The sequence below is a fragment of the Eurosta solidaginis genome, chromosome 5 (assembly GCF_040869045.1).
Source record: "Eurosta solidaginis isolate ZX-2024a chromosome 5, ASM4086904v1, whole genome shotgun sequence".
Lineage (NCBI taxonomy): Eukaryota > Metazoa > Arthropoda > Insecta > Diptera > Tephritidae > Eurosta > Eurosta solidaginis.
The window spans coordinates 126,079,546-126,095,502 of record NC_090323.1 but is presented as its reverse complement, the minus strand read 5'-3'; the positions used below and the strand labels follow the sequence as shown (position 1 = coordinate 126,095,502).

At 35.5% G+C, this 15,957-nt stretch overlaps 1 pseudogene; it reads left to right on the top strand.

Annotated features, from left to right (window-relative positions):
* Positions 1–13,951: 13,951 nt before the first annotated feature.
* Positions 13,952–15,605, top strand: LOC137254274 (vacuolar protein sorting-associated protein 33A-like; annotated as a pseudogene).
* The last annotated feature ends 352 nt before the right edge of the window (positions 15,606–15,957 follow it).

Below are 15,957 nucleotides of genomic sequence, written 5' to 3'. Positions count from 1 at the left end.
CAAATTCTAGGGTCACCCCTGGTCCACCTTTATGGCGATATCTCGAAACGGCGTCCACCTATGGAACTAAGGATTACTCCCTTTTAAAATACTCATTAACACCTTTCATTTGATACCCATATCGTACAAACGCATTCTAGAGTCAACCCTGATCCACCTTTATGACTATATCCCTAAATGGCGTCCACCTATAGAACTATGGCCCACTCCCTCATAAAATACTCTTTAATGACTTTCATTTGATACACATGTCATACAAACACATTCCAGGGTTTCCCTCGGTTCATTTTCCTACATGGTTATTTTCCCTTATGTTGTCACCATAGCTCTCAACTGAGTATGTAATGTTCGGTTACACCCGAACTTAACCTTCCTTACTTGTTGATGTCTGTTTTATATTTTCAAAAACTTTATAATTCACTTTTTATTATTTAATAAGTAGTAACTAACATCCGATAAATAACAAGTAAGGAAGGCTAAGTTCGGGTGTAACCGAACATAACATACTCAGTTGAGAGCTATGGAGACAAAATAAGGAAAATCAATCTGGGGTAACCCTGGAATGTGGTTGTATAACATGTGTATCAAATGAAAGGTATTAAAGAGTATTTTAAGAGAGAATAGGCCATAGTTCTATGGATGAACGCCATTTAGGGATATCGCCATAAAGGTAGACCAGGGCTGACTCTAGAATTTGTTTGTACGATATGGGTATCAAATGAAAGGTGTTACTGAGCATTTTAAGAGGGAGTGGGCCTTAGGTCTATCGGTGGACGCCTTTTCGAGATGTCCCCATTAAGGTGGACCAGGGGTGATTCTATAATGTGTTTGTACGATATGGGTATCAAATGAAAGCTGTTAATGAGTATTTTGAAAAGGAGTGATCCTTAGTTCCATAGGTGGACGCCGTTTCGAGATATCGCCATAAAGGTGGACCAGGGGTGTCTCTAGAATGTGTTTGTACGATATGGGAATCAAATGAAAGGTGTTACTGAGCATTTTAAGAGGGAGTGGGCATTAGGTCTATAGGTGGACGCCTTTTCGAGATATCGCCATTAGGGTGGGCCAGGGGTGACTCTAGAATGTTTGTACGGTATGGGTATCAAACGAAAGGTGTTACTGAGCATTTTAAGAGGGAGTGGGCATGAGGTCTATAGGTGGACGCCTTTTCGAGATATCGTCATTAGGGTGGGCCAGGGGTGACTCTAGAATGTGTTTGTACGATATGTGCATCAAACGAAAGGTGTTACTGAGCATTTTAAGAGGGAGTGGGCATTAGGTCTATAGGTGGACGCCCTTTCGAGATATCGCCATTAGGGTGGGCCAGGGGTGACTCTAGAATGTTTGTACGATATGGGTATCAAACGAAAGGTGTTACTGAGCATTTTAAGAGGGAGTGGGCATTAGGTCTATAGGTGGACGCCTTTTCGAGATATCGCCATTAGGGTGGGCCAGGGGTGACTCTAGAATGTGTTTGTACGATATGGGTATCAAATGAAAGGTGGTAAGGAGTATTTTAAAAGGGAGTAATCCTTAGTTCTATAGGTGGACGCCTTTTCGAGATATCGCCATAAAGGTGGACCAAGGGTGACTCTAGAATGTTTGTACGATATGGGTATCAAACGAAAGGTGTTACTGAGCATTTTAAGAGGGAGTGGGCATTAGGTCTATAGGTGGACGCCTTTCGAGATATCGCCATTAGGGTGGGCCAGGGTGACTCTAGAATGTGTTTGTACGATATGGGTATCAAATGAAAGGTGGTAATGAGTATTTTAAAAGGGAGTAATCCTTAGTTCTATAGGTGGACGCCTTTTCGAGATATCGCCATAAAGCTGGACCAAGGGTGACTCTAGAATGTTTGTACGGTATGGGTATCAAACGAAAGGTGTTACTGAGCATTTTAAGAGGGAGTGGGCATTAGGTCTATAGGTGGACGCCTTTTCGAGATATCGCCATTAGGGTGGGCCAGGGTGACTCTAGAATGTGTTTGTACGATATGGGTATCAAATGAAAGGTGGTAATGAGTATTTTAAAAGGGAGTAATCCTTAGTTCTATAGGTGGACGCCTTTTCGAGATATCGCCATTAGGGTGGGCCAGGTGTGACTCTAGAATGTTTGTACGATATGGGTATCAAACGAAAGGTGTTACTGAGCATTTTAAGAGGGAGTGGGCATTAGGTCTATAGGTGGACGCCTTTTCGAGATACCGCCATTAGGGTGGGACAGGGGTGACTCTAGAATGTTTGTACGATATGGGTATCAAACGAAAGGTGTTACTGAGCATTTTAAGAGGGAGTGTACATTAGGTCTATAGGTGGACGCCTTTTCGAGATATCGCCATTAGGGTGGGCCAGGGGTGACTCTAGAATGTTTGTACGATATGGGTATCAAACGAAAGGTGTTACTGAGCATTTTAAGAGGGAGTGGACATGTGAGTGTATATGTGAAGGCGTTCTCGTGATATCCACCAAAATGTGGACCAGGTGATCCAGAAAATCATCTGTCGGGTACTGCTAATTTATTTATATATGCAATACCACTAACAGTATTCCTGCCAAGATTCCAAGGGCTGTTGATTTCGCCTTGTAGAACTTTTTCATTTTCTTCTACTTAATATGGTAGGTGTCACCCATTTTACAAAGATTTTTCCAAAGTTATATTTTGCGTCAACAAACCAATCCAGTTACAATGTTTCATCCCTTTTTTCGTATTTGGTATAGAATTATGGCATTTTTTTCATTTTTCGTAATTTTCGATATCGATAAAGTGGGCGTGGTTATGGTCAGATTTCGCCCATTTTTTATACCAAGAAAAAGTGAGCTCAGGTAAGTACGTGGGCTAAGTTTAGTAAAGATATATCGGATTTTGCTCAAGTTATTGTGTTAATGGCCGAGCGGAAGGACAGACGGTGGACTGTGTATAAAAACTGGGCGTGGCTTCCACCGATTTCGCCCATTTTCACAGAGAACAGTTACCGTCATAGAATCTATGCTCCTACCAAATTTGAGAAGGATTGGTAAATTTTTGTTCGACTTATGGCAATAAAAGTATTCTAGACAAACTAAATGAAAATGGGCGGAGCCACGCCCATTTTGAAATTTTCTTTTATTTTTGTATTTTGTTGCATCATATCATTACTGGAGTTGAATTTTGACTTAATTTACTTATATACAGTAAAGATATTAAATTTTTTGTTAAAATTTGAATTTAAAAAAATTTTTTTTTAAAAAGTGGGCGTGTTTTTAATCCAATTTTGCTAATTTTTATTTAGCACATATAGAGTAATAGTAGTAACGTTCCTGCCAAATTTCATCATGATATCTTCAACGACTGCCAAATTACAGCTTGCAAAACTTTTAACTTACCTTCTTGTAAAAGTGGGCGGGGCCACGCCCATTGTCCAAAATCTTACTAATTTTCTATTCTGCGTCATAACGTCAACCCATCTACCAAGTTTCGTCGCTTTATCTGTCTTTTGTAATGAGTTATCGCACTTTTTCGGTTTTTCGAAATTTTCGATATCGAAAAAGTGGGCGTGGTTATAGTCCGATATCGTTCATTTTAAATAGCGATCTGAGATGAGTGCTCAGGAACCTACATACCAAATTTCATCAAGATACCTCAAAATTTACTCAAGTTATCGTGTTAACGGACGGACGGACGGACGGACGGACGGACATGGCTCAATCAAATTTTTTTTCGATCCTGATTATTTTGATATATGGAAGTCTATATCTATCTCGATTCCTTTATATATGTACAACCAACCGTTATCGAATCAAACTTAATATACTCTGTGAGCTCTGCTCAACTGAGTATAAAAAGAATATTCAAGTGCGCCACTACAACTTTTATAATGATAAACTCTTTTGTTCGAAATATGTAGAAATAGATATGCAAAGGTATGTATATAAACAAGGAGCGCGTCCGCGATTTCCGATTGATAGTGCTAGACTGATTCGTGCAATTATGGTTGACGATGATGGCATTGGTCGTTTGTTAGTGTTGGTGCCTTCTACTTCGCCGCGCACGGCTGCGCGTAAGGATGGCGCACGCCGTCGTCTAATTATTGTGATGTAGGCGGCACAATTGAAAGTTCGGAATCGCTTTTTAGCATTAAACAATCTATTCTTTCTTCTCTCAATAATTAGCTCCTCATAATTTTTCCGTACAAACTATTCGCTATTTACAAACTATTTATATGTCAGTAGTATTTAATCCAACCGTATATGTGCTTTAGCTAATGAGTTTAAAAATTGTCTGTTGCTAAGCAGTTTTAGATTTCGACGCTTAACAAATCCCTGCCTTTGAACGCCTCAGCAAACGAAAATAAAAACCCCGTGTGTCATGCGGATGCTCGGTCGGGATTTGAAGGGAAATAATCGTTGAGAAGTATTATAAATATGTAAGAGCACACAACTATGTATATATAAAGTTTTCTTAAACTTTCTTGCTTGTTTTCTGTTAAATTAAAACTATAAAAAAAATACAAAGTTCTTTCACTTTTTGTAAAAGTTTTATGAATAACAATTGTAATACTTTTTTAAAAGTTCTATCACTAGGCGAAACCAGGGCTCACTGAGTATAAGCTTTCTTGAGAGGTGGATACTATTTGACGAAGTTTTTCTAAAGCCTTTTTAAGTGGACTTTTCCTTTTTCATTTGATGTGGATACAAAGCTTTAAGTTTATAAATTCGGCTGTAATGGTGTACAAAATTGTATACATACATACGTATATACATATATATGTGTGTAACTCCTTCCTTGTGGGGTAGGTACTACAATAATAAAGGCAAAACTGGTTAATCTGTTCTCAGTTTTTTACCAAATAAAATGAATCAGCATGAATTGGCCTAATGAGTATTCTCAATCAAAACTTCACTCAAAGGATACAGCATCCTGCTGATGAATAGAGCTAAACGTAAATAAACCGCTAGCGATAATTGCTGCTGTAGCGGCAGTACAAAAATGTTGCGTCTTACAAAATTAAATCAGTTGCTGCTCGAAGTTCCCCGCGTTCGGTTGTGTTTAGAAATTGCTGAAATAGAAGATAATGAATGTGAGTCCAGAGAGAACCGCAATTGTATTAATAAAAGCATACAAAGTTTAAAAATTTGCGCGCACAAGGCAATATATGTATGTAAAAGTGATTCTTAGTGTGCAATAAGGATACGATGAAAACATACTTATGCATGTCTGTGTTCGTGTATATATGTACATACACAGATGTATACTAAGTTCGTATTATGCTATTGTATGAGTGCGATGAGATGTGCAGCGACAAGAAATTTTAATAATTTGTGTACGACAGATATAAAAAGAACACCTTAATACATAAGTACATAGTATGTATGTAAATTTGCAAAAAAAAAAAAGCAGAATAACCCGAAAAAAATTTAGTACTTAGAAATAAAGGACAGCAAGGAATCAAAATCAAGAGGTACAAAGTTAAGAATTGTAAACTAAAATCTGCGAACTTTGCGTTATACATACAAATGGCGGAGTTAAAATAATTCTGTGTAAAGTGATATCAACAAGCGCGTAATATGTGCAAGTGCTAACGTGAATACAAAAATATGAAAATTATATAAATATAAAAAAACCTAAATATTATATGTACATATATATTATAATTAAAGCTGATTATGAAGTATTAAAAAAGTATACATACATATCTATGTATACCTATGTAGCTACGTACCTACCTTGCCTAAATGGTGATGTGCATTGATGAAAATATCATGTATGTATGTACATACTTATATACACTCTCATCTACATATGTACATGCACACCTAAAATCATAACTTAAACGGATTAAGTGAACCAAATATGATCTTGAAGAAAATTGAATTGAATATCAGACACTCTGAAATATAGGTTAGTAATTATAGAATAAAATCTGTTATATCGCACATCTAGATATAAATTGAACAAACTCGAAAATCTAGATCAAAACATCTTCTCCATACGAGTTTATAAAAGTAAGTAATTCAACGGAGTTTTAGGTTCAATTTCTTTTCTACTGCGAAGTAGTATTTTGCAGTGATATATTTCGATAAAAATTTCTGCTCCATCGAAATCTGTATTATAAAATTCACCCAAGTTCTTACAATTTCCTTCTAAGTCATTATTATCCTTATTTAACAAATTTCCAACGTCTAAGAGAAATTTAAATTTAAAATGAAGGTCATTTAGTCGTGTAAATCTTGTACGTATTTCTTGTTGGAGACGATAGAGAACACTGTTCTTAACGCGAGAAATTTCACATTCTGTGGCACGACCAATATCTCAAGCCGATTCTCCGAGCATTTTGCGGTGCCATCTTACATGATTTAGGATCATGATACGCTTCTCTAAAATTCATCCCCGGATCGTGTCATCTGAGCTACACACGATCAATCCTCCTTAAGATTTCATACCAGAAATGAACTAATGTTATGAAACTAAAATTTAGTATATTTTGCAACATAATTGCAGCTTCGCCTCTGGTGTCACTTGTGGTTAAGTGTCCTCTGCTAATTCTTCTACTACATTATCTAGCCCATCGACGATAACGCTATTCGCTTGTATTCTGGCGCTTCTTCGTGTTTCAGATTCACGTTTGACAGTTTTTGTTAAAGCATTTTTTAATAAAACGTGAGAGAAAAGATATATGCTTTCGATTATTCCACAACCTATCGCAAGTGTTCCGGATATATGCATGCATTTTTTAGTATAGAAAAATTTTTCCAGAAATCAGTTATAATAAAAATACAAAATAATAAATAAATTAATTAGCGAGACTTGCTCATATTGCTTTATACATTTGTTTATTATTGATATTAGAGAAAAATTGCAAAGTTTGCAAACGGCGATGGTTACTAGGACATGTTTCTTAATTGCACTTCTTCATCAGCTAGCTTCTCGGGAGCTGGGTATTGAACTCGAATCTCCAACATTCATACCAGGCAGATGCATGAATGCCCCACTGCTCGCTTTACGCACTGTTGCAGAATGACTTTTTATAAGCTTTTATTTATTTTCACTTGGTTGTTGTATGTAATGAAATCTTGTAAGTTAAATTTGATACACTTCCCGATGTCCGACTGAGCTGAAATTTTGCACTTATGTATAACTCCGATGACAAAGCAATATTACTTTGCGAGAATTCGATAGATTAATCGATAACAGAGTTATCTGTAAAGATTTGTATTCACAAGGGAATAACCGCCTAAGTCATCAAGAACGCAGGTAACTTCGCTTTGTTTGTGTATGCAACAAACGTAGAAGTTAGGCTGTTATTGTAATGTAATGTATTTATTTATTACGGCTTTCCTAAGCCTAACTTAAATCTAATTTACATGTTTATAATTGTCTTCTGGACTATGCAATCTAGAATAGTTACATCTATGTCCTACCTTAGAGTACTATGGATGGGAGACTTCCAGATCATGCGAACAAAGCGTTGTGCTTGTGTAGTATGTAGGCATTTTACGCATGTTAGTAAAGCGCGAAGGCAACATCTGCACGGCGATGCACTGAGTTAATCGAGTGATGCGCTTCAGTATGTGCTTCGGCAACCTTTTTTGTATGCGTACAAGAGCTTGGAAGTCTTGGCGCTACATAGCAATATAGAGTATAGTTTCGCTGCACTTCTATCGATGCTATGGAAGTCCGCCTGTCCAGCACTAAATTGGTAGTGTTCTGCAATAATTGTACAATTTTTGTTTAAATTTATTGGAATGACATGATTTAATATCATTCGGTAGTTCATTATAGGATTTAAGACCTTTATAATACAGATTACATTTGTCTGCTTCAGTTTTATAAGCCGCCAGATTAAAATCATTTTTATTACGAGTATTTACAGAGTGTATATCTTTTACATATTTTATATTCGTCCTCAAATACGCAGGCAAAGTTCCTTCTATTATGTTTTTAATAAATTTTATGGTATAATAAAAAAGTTGCTGTCTAATGCTAAGCCAATTAAGAGAGCATAGCATGTCTCTGATAGGTGTGTCATACCGTTTTTTGAGAATGAATCTCATAGCGCGGTTCTGTTACTTTTGTAGCTTGTATATCTGACTATCTCGCAAGATGAAAAATATAGTTGGGCAATAAATAAAATGAGGTTCGATTATAGATCTGTATACGATGATTTTATACCTTCTATTTAAATATTTGCAGGTTCGTTGTCTAAAATATAACTTTTTCGCTATTTTTCCTACCGTATAATCCACGTGCTCGTTGAAATTCAGCTTATCATCTATTTTTATTCCCAAGTATCTTAAGGTGCTGACTTTTTCAATTAGTTCGTTATTTATATTTAAGTTTTGTAGCTCACTGTTTTGAAAATTGCGTCTAGATATAACCATAAATTTCGTTTTATTGACATTCACTTTTAGTCTGTTTACGCATAACCAACCATATACGCTGTTAAGATCTTCTTGCAGCTTAGCATATATTTCAGTAATATTGTTCCCACTTATCATCAGCAATGTATCATCAGCAAACAATTTTATTTCACAGTGCTTAATGGAGCTAGTTATATCATTAATATATATATTGAACAGAATGGGTGCCAGCACAGACCCTTGAGGTAGACCAACAGGTACCTCCCTTTTATCCGATACGGACGTTCCAATCACTGTTCTTTGGTATCTGTTAATTAGGAAGTCTTGAAACCATTTTTACCAGAAACGCCAATGCAAGAAAGCTTTTTCAGCATTAAGTTTTGGTCGATCGTCTCGAATGCACTCTTTAAATCCAAAAACACAGCTAATATGTGTTTTTTCCTGCTTAAGTCTTCTTTCCAGTTAGCTACAACCAAATTCAAAGCACTTTCACATGAATGTTTCTTTCGAAAACCAGATTGTTGAGGTATAATAATTACATTATCTTCTAAATATTTTACCAGCTGATTTTTTACCACTGTTTCCAAAATTTTTTCATCACATTGTAACGTGTTAATAGGTCTTATCTCCTCAGCTTTGATGGTATTTTTAACTTTTTCTAATGGCACAACTATAGAAGATTTCCATAAACTAGGAACGAGACCTTTATCTAAGCTCTCATTAACAAGTTGAGAATAGAAGAAACCTGTATACGTTATGGAGTATTTAACGACTCCTTCCGACACAAGTTTCTTCCCTCCAATTTTATTTTTAAACTTACTTACTATATCAACTATCTCTGAAGTTGATACTTTCTGAAACTTAAAAACATTAGGGCCATTTTGCTCATCTATAGTACCTTCATTACTAAAAGAAGTAGGAATATTCATGCTAATCTCCAATATACTATCAATGAAATAGTCATTCAAAGACTGCGCTATTTCATTTTCCTCTGTGTAGAGTTGGTCGTTTGTTTTAATTTTTTTAATACCATTATTTTCTTTAGCCATGCTTATGGAATTTTTCAAGTTTTTCCACATGACCTTACTATCACCAGCACTATGGTTGATTTTGTTTTCCATGTACTTGGCTTTTTTTATCTTAATTAGCCGTTTATATTGGCGTTTCGCACTATAATATTCACTCCATTCTCCAGTGGATAGGCTGATCTTGTAAAGATTTAGCTTACGTTTATTTAAGTTAGCCAGCTCAAAATCATACCACTTGTTCATAAGTTTGACACTGACTTCTTTAGAGTATGTCAGGGTGGTCACTGCGCTTGATAGCGTATTATATAGGAATGTTGCCTTATTTCCGATGCTCAGATTTTCAAAGTCAGTGTAGTTAAGCTGGCGTAATTCATCAACAAGGCTGTCGCTTGTATAATTTTCCCAGGAAATTATTGTTCTCTTCGTTCTCATCTGAAATAACTTGTGTAATTTGATTTTGAATTTAATCGTTTCATGATCTGAAATCTGAAACTCTTCTAATTTTAAACATGATATAGAGCTACTATCTGTAAATAACAAGTCGATCAATGTATCTGTCTTATCGCCCTTTCGTGTATAAAAATCTATTTTTTGCTCCATAGCAAAGGATCGAAATAAGTCAACTAACTGTTTACTATAAGTTGTGCTCTTGTAAAGGTTTATATTGAAATCGCCCACGAAGATAATATTATCCGGAGTTACGCAGTTATTATTTAAAATGTCGTATAAGTACGTTATAAATTCTGCATCACTTGAGCTCGGTGAGTGATATATCAGAGCTATTTGATATTGGGGGAAAATATTTTTAACTTTTAGTATAATACACCAGATGTTCTTGTTTAATGTTCTGTTGTAACTTATTGAGTATTCAATTGTTTCATTTATATATATTAGCACACCGCCTGTGTGCCTGCTGTGGGAATCGCACCGTACAAGTTTATATGTTTGTATCTGTAGCTCTTGATTCGTTATTTCTTCAGTCGAACAAGTCTCCGAACAAAATATTAAATGTGGTTTATGTACATCTATCAGACGCTCTAGTTCAGCTTTATTGGCGACGATACTACTAATATTTAAATATATACAACTTAGCTCGTCTGGTATTCGTTGCTAAACTCGTGCCTTATTTCTTGGCTGCGAATATTTTTTATACGCAGGACAATCTTTGCTGAAGGCGTAATGGCTAACATCGACGTCAATAACTTTTTTTTGAACAAGTTCGCTACAGTTTACACATTTAACAATGTTAGATGTGCACTCTTTTCTATCATGGGGTCCAGCACATTTGCTGCAAGCTACTTTATTCGTGCACTCAGCTGCTTTGTGCTTATATCCCAGATATTTAAAACACCTCAGAACACTTATATGCTCGTAAGCGACGCAAGTATCCCACTCTATATATAGTTTCTTTTGGTGCAACACATTATCGAATGTTACTGCATCTGTTTCCACTAACGCAATATAGCTTACTTCTCTACGATTGGTATTTTCATACAGTTTTAACACTTTAAAATCCTTTCCGTTACATGAGTCATTTTGCTTAGTTAAGCATTCTACCAAACGCTCATTGCTAACTTTTTCAGTTAAACCAACAATTTTTATTTTCTTTTTTATTTCATCCTTATTTTTTGTTTTCTCTGCTTCGTAATCGTGTCCAATACCTTCTCTTACCTTTAGCTGGACTTTTTCACAGGCGTCTTTATTTTTACATTCTACAATAATCGCACCACTATTTACTTCTTTAACATTTTTAACAAGGCCTTCGGTAGGTTCGTCAACTTTTTTTAGAGCTTCCTTGGTTTCCTTAGCTTTTTTGCCCTTCTTTTTCGGTTTAATGACAATTTTATTCTCATTTACAGAAGCGACCTGAGCATAAGATAGTTTTTCTGGCTGATCATTTGCCACGCGTAAATCGTTAAGCAATTCATTGCTCTTTTTTAATTCATTAGATAAATCTTTTACTATTTCATTCTTCATTGCAATCAATTTTACTTCTATGTTATGCTCTAAAAGGGAGTTGAAGTCCGTAATAATGCTACTTTTAATCTGGGAGAATTTATTACAAAATATCTGCTCGACTATCTGTTTAATATCAACGGCTTTCATTTTTGTTTCTTCACATTTATTAATCAAATGTTTGATTTCCACAAATTTAGTATTGGTATCCGATAATGCACATACATTACAGAACCATTTTATGTTCATATTATCTTCTATTATCTTTTTTTCATTTCTTTTAATATTACTGCATTTCAAGCAGAAACTATAGCCACACCCACCAGAGCATGCTACTATGTAATCTACCTGAAGCAGTTTCGCAGTACATTCTTTGCACTCTGCTGGCATTGTAAATGTATATCTTTATAAGAAAATGTAAAAGATATGCAACTTTACATGGCAACTTTGTGATACACAACTTTAAATATTCGCAAGACTGGTTTGAAAAAATAACCTAAAAAATATGTATAAATATATATTTTTCTAACGTGATGGCAGCCCTGTTTTAGGCTGACACTGTTCACTCTTTTATGTCTTCCACTTGCCCTTTCTATCATTCACCTTTGTAAACAAATTCAATGCTTATCAGGCGCTAATTTTTCGCGCTAAGTTAATGATAGCAAAGAAAAGTCAAAAACACAAAATAAAGAGCACAATTAGTAGCGACAGTATAGCAACAAAGCGGCTTGACAGGTTGTTGATGTTCTCACCCGTACTCAGCGTATCAGCAGGCGTTTGTGTGAAAGTGTGCTTGGCGATGTTTGCAGCGCGCCGACTGCGGTAATGGCAGCACAGCAGATAGCTTTTGCAAATTACTAACCACCTATGTAAATACTCCACTCTCCCAAACTATGTTTTTAGATTTGTCCACTTGAATACAGCTTCCCGCACCTGTTGTTAGATGTTGTACGTTTTTTTTAGCGCTTTTGTATGTTGTTTACTATTTTTTTGTTTAATAAAAACACGGAGCACGTATCAAAACGACCGTCTTGTTCTTCTCTTCTCTCTCCCTCAATGTTGCATACTTTTCTGCGCACTTGATTTTGTTTTACAGATTTTTGGCGATCACGGTTGATACTTTGGGTCCATTTGGACCAAAAATGGGCCCATTTGGTCCACTGGTACATTTTCTTCAATTTTGGTCCTTTTTAGGCAGTTGCCACGATTTTGGTACTTTTCTTTCTTTTTCACTCAGGTAAAAATTCACAACATTGCCCAAAAAACTTTCAGCTCATTCGTTACCCACATATAATTTTGAGTTTGCTTGAATGGATTTCTCACCACAAAAATTTCTCAGTCAATAAAAATGTACGAGAACAGTGACATTTCACCTAGGAAATAATTTAGGCGAGGCATTAAAAAGAAAAGTGTTGGCAAACACACTGTCGTTAATGGTTGATGAAACAGCCGACTTATGAAAAAAACTCTTGTTTAATTTTTATAATAATAATGACTAGATATTTCCATCGGTTATTAAGCACTTATTGAAAGATTTTTGTTACTAGTAGAGCTAAAAGTACGTATTTTAAATGCACTTGCGCCTCTAAGAAATTTTACAAGGCTTGCAACTGATGAAGCGTGGAGTTTAATAAATTGAAAACTAAGTAAAAGAATGAAACTAATTCATTTTGTATTAAGTGTACTTGCCACTTACTTAATTCAAGCCTACCGAGAGATATTGAGAGTTTGTGAAGGCACGTCGATATTTAAATCTTTTTCACCCAGCACAAGAAATATTTTAACTGGAAGGCAGAAATACTTCTTGAAGGCGATAACTTTATAAATGTACAACGAATGCGATTAAAAAATTTTATTTTTATATTCAGCTTTTGAAGAAAATGCAAAAGAGATTTGATTTTGGAAGAAATATTTTGTGTAAAATTATCCCCATAGGTGCTAGCATTAATCCCTGATGCCAGTTTTCCACATAGTTCGACCAGAACGCAAATTTTTGAACCCTTCCTTACTAAAATTTAACTGCGCTATACATTTTATTTCATTGCAACCAACAACATAATGCTGGAACTAAAAGCTTTGTTAGTAAATCTAGGTTCACAACGTCAGGTTGGTGAATGACATACACCTATTCAAGAAATGTGAAAATATAATACCATAAACTACATTTTATTTTTGTTTGTTCCTTGAATTGAAGCAAAGTATTTATTATGTCCAGTAAAATTTTATATAGGAAACCATGGAAACATTCTAAAGTTTTGTATTTTACAACGAATACGACCTCCTTATATACCAATAAAATAAAACAAAAATTTGGTCCTTTTTTTTTGAGATTTGGTCCTTTTTTCCGTGAATTTTGGTCCTAAATGAAAACATGGTGTGGCAACCGTGTCGGCGATGGAACAGAGCAGAGATCTGTAATGACTAGTTGTAAACTGAACGCGACATAGGCAAAGTCACAACCATGGTACAATTACCAGGTAGAAGCAGAAGTGAAAATACAACCCTGATGTGTATTTTGTTGTTGCCGACCGTCCATAAAATGTCAATCTTTCTTTCAATTTCTTCTGTCAAAATTGATGTATGAAGAGAAATGACACTTAATTTTTTCCGCAAAAAAAAAAAAACAACATGCATACGGATGAACAAGGTTCAGTGCAATCACAACTTGTAGCTGAAAATAAAACGCTTTTTATGAATTCAGGGAAAATACTATTCCGAAATGCTCGTGAATTTAGTGTTCAAACGAATGCTAATGCACAGGATGCATCGGTGCAGAATATGAAACGTTTTGTAGACGCTACTGGCGTTTTTGGTACAGAAGCAATTTGTAGCAGTTCATACAACCATTGCTGAACTAATAATTCGTAATAAATTGGACGACTTTGAATTTTCCGATGATCTTACCGCTAAGCAAGAATTTATGATGTGCGAAGATATATAGTGCCTATATTGAGGATATGATAGCTAAAAAAGGTGTTCTACGAAATGTTTTTACGTTTAATAACAATGCAATGTGCTGCGGCTTCCGGATTTAAAGATAAGGTGAATTTTATATCACAAAGTCATTGAAAATTCCCAATGTTAACTGCATATCTTTATTTGTATATTTTAAATTATTACAAGCGTGAGCTGGTGCACGTATATGGTCTTGATATTTTGTTTAAAATAAGCAATTTGGAGAAGGCTGGGCTTTTGTATACTCAGTCCGAATCACGTGCATATGCAGTATTACGAAGGGTATTTCCTTGTACAACGGGATGAATAAGCTTTTTTATTAAATTTCTATACATTAATTTATAGACTCTTAATTTGACTGTTGACGATGTGATCGAAGTGGAACCGAAAGATATAAGCTATGTTCATAGTTTTTATCAGGGATGCACCTTAACGTTAAGCGAATCGTTTATCAAAAAATTTCCACCGTTTCTGTTGAAACACTTCGAAATATTATCGATAAAGAAATTATCAAGATAAATTGTATTTCGTTTTTAACCGAAACGAAAAGCTTTCGTTAACGTTAAAAACGTTAACAAAAACGTGATACTTTATGTTTGGATTGTGCTGGCAATGCTATAGCCATGGTGAAGCCGTAAGGTGGTAACAGCGAGCGGACAAACACACAAACTCCATGTAATTTGTTTGTGTAAGTGGTTGGTGGTAATGTCAAAAATACTCTGAGAAATGTTCGTACTGTCAAAATTCATGAGAAAAGTTGCAATCAGCTTGGCTAATGCTTTCACCTTTAATGACTCCGCCATCAATCAGCTTTGCCAGCATAGTTTGAAATTAATAATCAACATAAACGATTTGATTTCGTTTTGATATGGCAGAAAACGAAACAAAATCACTTCGTTAATTTGACGTTCTTAACGTTAATAAACGAAACAAAGTCATTTCGTTTCGTTTATTAACGTTAATTATCGTAACGAAAAGATATTGGTTCGTTGGTTAAGCATGCCTGGTTTTTATGCATCACAGACCGTACGTATTGTTGAACAAACAATTAAAGCATTAGGTTGGCGATCATTAAAGAGTGAAATCAATAATCTACGGTGTCCAACTTTTGAAGATTTTCAAGCTCAATTGATTGGTATTGGTGGTCGTCATAATTAGTCTACCCCAATCGAAGGTTCAGCGCTAAGCATTCCTCGTTTTAATATTTTTCATTGGCGGTTGTACGTTTGCGGAACGCTCAGCGTTATTAAGATTTCTTTCGCAATAGGAGGATAATAATGTTGAATTTGTTATAGCAACAACAAACATAATATTAATAGTAATATGAAACTTATAATAATAAAATTAAGAACAACAAAAAACAATACATAAAAATAATGTTAATAACGGAGTACGGAAGATCGCTACGTGAGCGTTGGGTACTGCCATATTAGTGGCTTAGCAACCGTCTTCCTGTTTGGCGACAAAAATGTTCTTTACGTATCTGCTGACCATATCCCATCTGCCAATTCCGCAGGTTATCATATTGATGACACTACCCAGAAGTATATAGTAGGGCGGGTCGATTTAAAAATCGCTCATTGCTCTGTGAAAATCGTATTCTAGGGATCAAAATAAGAAACTTTGCCGAAGGAACCATACCTCTAAAACGAATTCTGATGCCCCCCCCCCCCCCCCCC